This window comes from Garra rufa, chromosome 22 (assembly GCF_049309525.1).
Source record: "Garra rufa chromosome 22, GarRuf1.0, whole genome shotgun sequence".
NCBI classification, from domain to species: domain Eukaryota; kingdom Metazoa; phylum Chordata; class Actinopteri; order Cypriniformes; family Cyprinidae; genus Garra; species Garra rufa.
Genome location: NC_133382.1, coordinates 30,921,076 through 30,927,363, shown reverse-complemented (window position 1 = coordinate 30,927,363; position 6,288 = coordinate 30,921,076).

The window sequence follows — 6,288 nt, the reverse complement described above, 5'->3', positions numbered from 1 at the left end:
TTTTCTTAGCCACCCAGCCGACACGCATTTGGGCCCCAAAATATTCCCATGTGTGGCCAGCATGAGGCTGTCAGCTCTAGTTACCCCAATATCACCCAGCAGCTTTGAACGAGCAAAGCCCACCAGAGCAACAAGTTCACAGCCTATTGTGTCATTTCCGCTAGTGCGAATGCATAGAAAGGGGTCATTCAGGCCAGGCTCACCTGATACAAGAACCTCGCAGCAGTAACGGTTGTGTAAGCAGGCACCAATTTATGACCAACGGAAAATATAGAACCCTCAATTCTTCAAGCATCACTGGGACTTGGAGACCACAGCCAAACCATAGCCAAAAACAGACAGCGAGTATTCAGAAAAAGACCGTGTGACGTAAAGAACGTACGGGAGAGTGATAAATGGTCAGAGGAAAGGAAGGGAAAAATTTCCTTTTCCTCTGTTTTTCTTCTCTTTCTCTGAATGAATGGAGTGCTGTTTAGTTGACTTCGAAAGCAGTAGTCATTATTTTGACAGAGACCCACCAACAGAAGGTTAAGTCATTACTGAGGCATCCTAGGCCACTTTCAGCTCGCAGATATTTCAGGCATTTCTTTCACAAGTAACCCACCAGCCAAGAGTCCGCAGAGAATAGACCGTCAGTGTCAATAAACCTTCGCCACGTAACATTTTTCAGTTACGTCACTCTTTGAGAAGTCATGACTTAATTGAAATAAAATAAAAAATGTGACCCTGGATCACAAGACCAGTCTTAAGTATGGGTATATTTGTAGCAATAGCCAAAAAAATATATTGTATGGGTCGAAATTTTGCCAAAAATCATTAAGGTATTAAGTAAAGATCATGTTCCATGAAAATATTTGTAAATTTCCTACCGTAAATATATCAAAACATATATTTTGATTAGTGATATACATTGCTACGAACTTCATTTGGACAACTTTAAAGGCGATTTTCTCAATATTTAGATTTTTTGCACTCTCAGATCCAGATTTTCAAATTGTTGTATATTGGCCAAATATTGTCCTATCCTAACAAACCATGCATCAAGGGAAAGCTTATTTATTTGTCATTTGATAAACTGACCCTTATGACTGTTTTTGTGGTCCAGAGTCACAAATATGTATGTAAGTAGCTATTAATAACACTAATAAATAATATGTAATATCATTTTTTTCCCCTTAATACCCTACAATATACCATAAAAAGTTCATAAGATGATAAGTAAAAAAAAAATAGCTTTAAGTGCAAATACTTCTTCTGTTTTGGTTAACACTTGTTAATGCCGATTTGTGAGATATACCAACAGGTGGATGGTTCTGTGCAGCCTAAAAATGCACAAGCATAATTTTCGTGTTGCTCCGTTGCCACAGTTTTATCATTTTTTGTGAAAGTGCTGCCCCCTGGTGGTTTTTGGAGTTAATTTGCAAAAGCAGATAACTCTGTTTTTAAAAAAGTTCAAAAATCATGTTTTTTTATTTTATTTGGATTTCCAAGCAACATCAATCACACTGCAGCTGGGTTGTTTTAAATAAATAGAAATAACTAAAAAAAAAAAAAAAAAACATTTAGTTATCTGTTTTTGCAAATGAACTATTCATATGTAGATTTCTGATGAAAGTTAAAGCTCATATAGATTCAGTGTGTTTTCTGTGACTCAGGCGTGCAGAATGTTGCTTTCATTTAAAAATATTCGAAACCCTCACCTGATCAGCTTCATTTTCTCTCCAGTTGCTACCGGTGATTGATATTCTTGTTATATCCCAACCAAATCTAGTTGGAAACAAATGGCAAGGCTCAGTCGATGTCCAGTGGTATAAAAAGCAGTGGTTAAACTTAGTAATGAGTGTATGTGTAGCAGTGGAAAAACGTGACTCACACTGTAGATGGTGGGGTTCAGACAGGGGCAAACTGGCTGAATGGGGTTCTTCTGAGTGAACTGGGTCAGGTCTTTGGGTCCAGGATGAGATGAATGACGGATGAAAGGGATAATATTGGAATTTAGTTCTGTCTGTTGGAATCAAAGTTTAAGACCAATTTAGCTTCTGTCAGATAAGGCAATGACTTTGTCTTTGAGTCTCGTGACTAATTGGTTACACTGATTTGGCCTCCTAAAAAGCATATGTGGGATATGGCAAAGCCATGTTGTTTGTATGTCATGGTACGATATCGCAGATGCATCAATTTATTCAGTATGTAAATAAAAGGTAGGCAAACAGTATGTCTAACGTAATTCTCACACTGTTTTACAGAGGTTGTACTCAATCAGTGGCGGAGCCAGAGGGGTGTCCGGGGTGGCACTGGACACCCCTGACATCCGATTGGCCACCCCGGGTGCCACCCCAAAATTGTATTTGCTGCTGGCAGTACCTGATGCTGATTGACATCTCATTTGTCTAAAGAAGTTTTAGAATTTTGCCGGTAACGCTGCTTAAGCCATTTCCAAATCAAGACGAGCCAAAGACATGAGCATCAATGTAAGACGAATAATAAAACATCATTTTTTAAATACCGTACGTTTTATAGTTTATCATAAGGTTTGTTTGCTGGGTAACGTTTATTATCCGTTGTGTAAATTAACTAGGCAACGACGACATCAGTTAACTTAATGAGATTAGAGAGATCAATTCACACTTTAGACAGTTAACGCTATACTTCATCTGTGCTATGGTATTATGTACATACCATGTGCCATACCATGTGTACAGGGCTCGAAATTGCAACCGTTTTGTCGCATATGCTCCCAAAATCTAATTATATTTTATGCAAGAGTGAGAAATTGTTGTGGTGCAACTTGGTTTCATTTCTTTACAAAACTTTCGGTAGCCTAACTACAGCAGAGTGCTGTGAGCTGATGCAGTGACAGGTTGCTGTTCGCTCCAACATTACATAACCATTTGAACTTAATCTATTTTTACATTTTAAGTATCAGTCAAAATATAGGCTTCTGTACAACGCGCCATACATTCACATCATATGATAACTCAGCGGGAGACGTAATTTTCTCTGGGGACACGTTTTTCAAAATCCCGTTTGTGTCCTCCCACTTTCAAATGGTTTTGTTAAAGTAATCTCTTGTATTGTAGAATGCTCGCTCAGCGCTGCTGAGAGTTTCGCGCGATCATTAAAACGAAACCAAAACGCGCACCGCATTCAAAAGCAATCTTGAAAGATTCGGTCTCTATTTGCACATTGAATATTGAAAGAGTAGCCTACTTTGATTATGGCTGCATTTATTCTACACGACTAAGAAAGAACTGTGTCGTTTATTTTTGTCATTTATAATAGGCCTATATTTTGTTATTTATGTAGATTCTTAAAAAATGCAGTGGTTGTCTCAAATTTAAATGGCTGTACCTATAAATGGCTTCTTGTCCCTTGCTTAAGGCATAAAATAAATATGTAAAAAAGGCTTTCAGAATCAGCCCATTTGCTTGTAAAACATCGGCAATCAGAATAGACCATGAAGAATCAATATCGGTGCATTACTAAAAAAGAAATTGGGTGCTCCTATTTTATTTTTTTATTTATTTATTTATTTTTTTTGGTAAAAAGTGAAAAAGTGAATTTTGTGCCCTGTATATAAGTTATATTTAATTAACAATGTTATTTGGACTTTGTAAAATGTCTCTTGTTACACCAGTGAGCAATGCAACTTGCGAGAGAAGCTATTCTGCGTTAAAACTTATTAAAACCCACCTTAAAGTCACCTAGGGATTCTCAGTGTTGAGTCAAGGAGGGCACGCTCCCTCAACATGGATGAATTTGTGAAACGTTTTGCCAGTTCTCATCAGAACAGCAGAATTATGTGGTTTTAAACATAACTAGGATAAGTTTGTAAGTGATGACTAAAATTGTGTTTTTGTTTTCAAATCCGGGTTTGATGTAGGCCTAAGCTCTAATTGCAGTATTTTTTGTTTAGTTGTTTTTTCTTTATGCTAATGTTTTGTAAATGAACTCAGCATTATTTTTGCAAATAAAACTTTAGAATTCCTTAATTTATTATTTCAACTTTATGAGTAGAGTTCGTGTGTGAGGAGGACCCCCTGAAATAGCAGTGGCCACCCCCTGGCCACCCCATGTAAAAAATTCTAGCTCCGCCACTGTACTCAATGAACTTTCTTGTCAGAAAAATAACACCTTCATTTACCTCTAGAGGGCGGCCAGAGAACAAAGTAGAATAGAATAGAATATTTCAGACTTTTTAAAAATGTTTAGTGCTTAATATTATATAATTATTAATCTATAACTATAAACTATATCATGTTATATTGTTATTTAGTGCCCATCTTTACACCGTAGAGTGGGCGCGGTCGTTTTGTACATTGATCTGGCTTCCGGTGTCATTTGCGTTTAGCTATTTAGCTGTACGAAACAGCTTGTTTTGCTGTTTGATATTGAAAATTAGCGTGTCTTACGATATTATTTTAATATATTATCTTAATTATTAACGTACTGATTTGTACTGCAAACAGTTTTACAGTTTACCGCACTTTGTTGTTGTCGTCATTTCACTACAGCTGGCAGCAACTAAAGAACCGGAAGTCTCACACATGAACAGAAAACGGCGTACTTCCGCGATGAAAGATAAGGTGGATATTATTTTGTAAAGAAATTAAGTATTGCAGTTATGCTAAAAACATAAGAGCTATAAGACAAAACACGTACTAGCTAAAGTACACTATTATGTATTAACCTCAGGTACTACATTTTACACCAGAAAAATACCTAAAATAATGTTTTAATGAAAATTTATGTTCATAATATTATGTAGTAACCATTGTATTTAAGCAGAAAAGTTCTTTGTACGTGCTGAATTGTGAATACAGTCATAGCTAAAAAAAATAAATATAAATGTTCCACATTCACAATATAGGTTGTTACCTTATTTCTTAGTTATAACATCTTGTTCTGGTTCCTTGATTCTGATAGGTCAAGACAGCATTCCAATCATGCTAAAAACACACGCTTGAACCCAAAAGGTAAAATGTTGGAATTGGTACACATATATCATCGCTATATCCTATAGTTTACATGAACTAGATATCAGCAGTGTTAAATGTGATGTGTTGCAGGTACCTGAGAGAGCTGATGGGGATGAGCTGAGGATTTGTAAAGCAGCATGATATCTGGTCTGGAATGTACAGTAGATGAATTATGACTGTAAGTTGACTTGAGTGTGAATGCTCATTATAAAGCTACTGGAGACCAGTTTTAAACAGGAATAATCATAATATCAGTCAGATAGGTACTTCTGCTCCTGGCAAATGTTATAAGAAAAAAACAAATCATATACCAGCTACATCTCAAACCAGAGCATGCATTAAACAAATATAGATGCTTTAATATTTTTTAATATTGGTACACATTCATATATCATAGATGGAACTATTTTAGCTGACAGGAAAATGTACATTTATATATGGAAGTTGCTATTGTAGTGGTATCTACATTATAAAATTATAGCAAGTAAAATTGATATAATCATGAGTTTTTCAGGTAGAAAGACTGAAAGAGTATTTCTTAATCCAGCAAAAACAGCTTTGAAATGTAATTTTTTACATTGTCTATAGATCAGCTGAAGTGTCATAGAACCTTTATTTCATAATCTTTGATATATTTGAACCCAAAATCTTGCATGCTAGCATCCGTTGTTAATTATAACTTTTAACCAACAACCTAAAGACAAAATAAATGTGTTAAAATCCAACTTTTAATATCAGAAGAATGTTAGGCACGTCCTAACATCATAGCGTCTCCCATAATAAACATTGTTCTCAGAAAGCAATAAAAAAATCATATTTGAAGTGATTATATTTGTTAATTAAACTTTAGTTTGATTATGCTAAACATAAAATGCATTTTTTAAAAATCATGGGTAAAATCCAACTCTGACAGGTATTGCTCAGGGGAAAAAAATGTAGAAGAAAACATACGGGCAAACCAAAAAATATTCAGACACCAGATATAATTTTAGATGTTTTTTTTTTTTACGAGTGGGTGCAGGACACTATAGTTCATTTATGTAAGTGATGATAGCAAAATTAAGTAAACTGTCACATATTATACCCAAAACTTCTTCATAAAGTGGACTACCAGTGAATTTAATTAAAACATTGGGGACCAAAAATTTTATTTGACACTTTGACCTAACCATATTTTGTTACCTTTCTATAAAAGTTATCTGACATTATCGAGATGAATTTGTTCTGACACAGTTTAACTCCTGAGTCATATTTTATTACCATTTTCTAAATATAGCAAGTAAACTGATAATGTAAAAAAGTGGTGTCT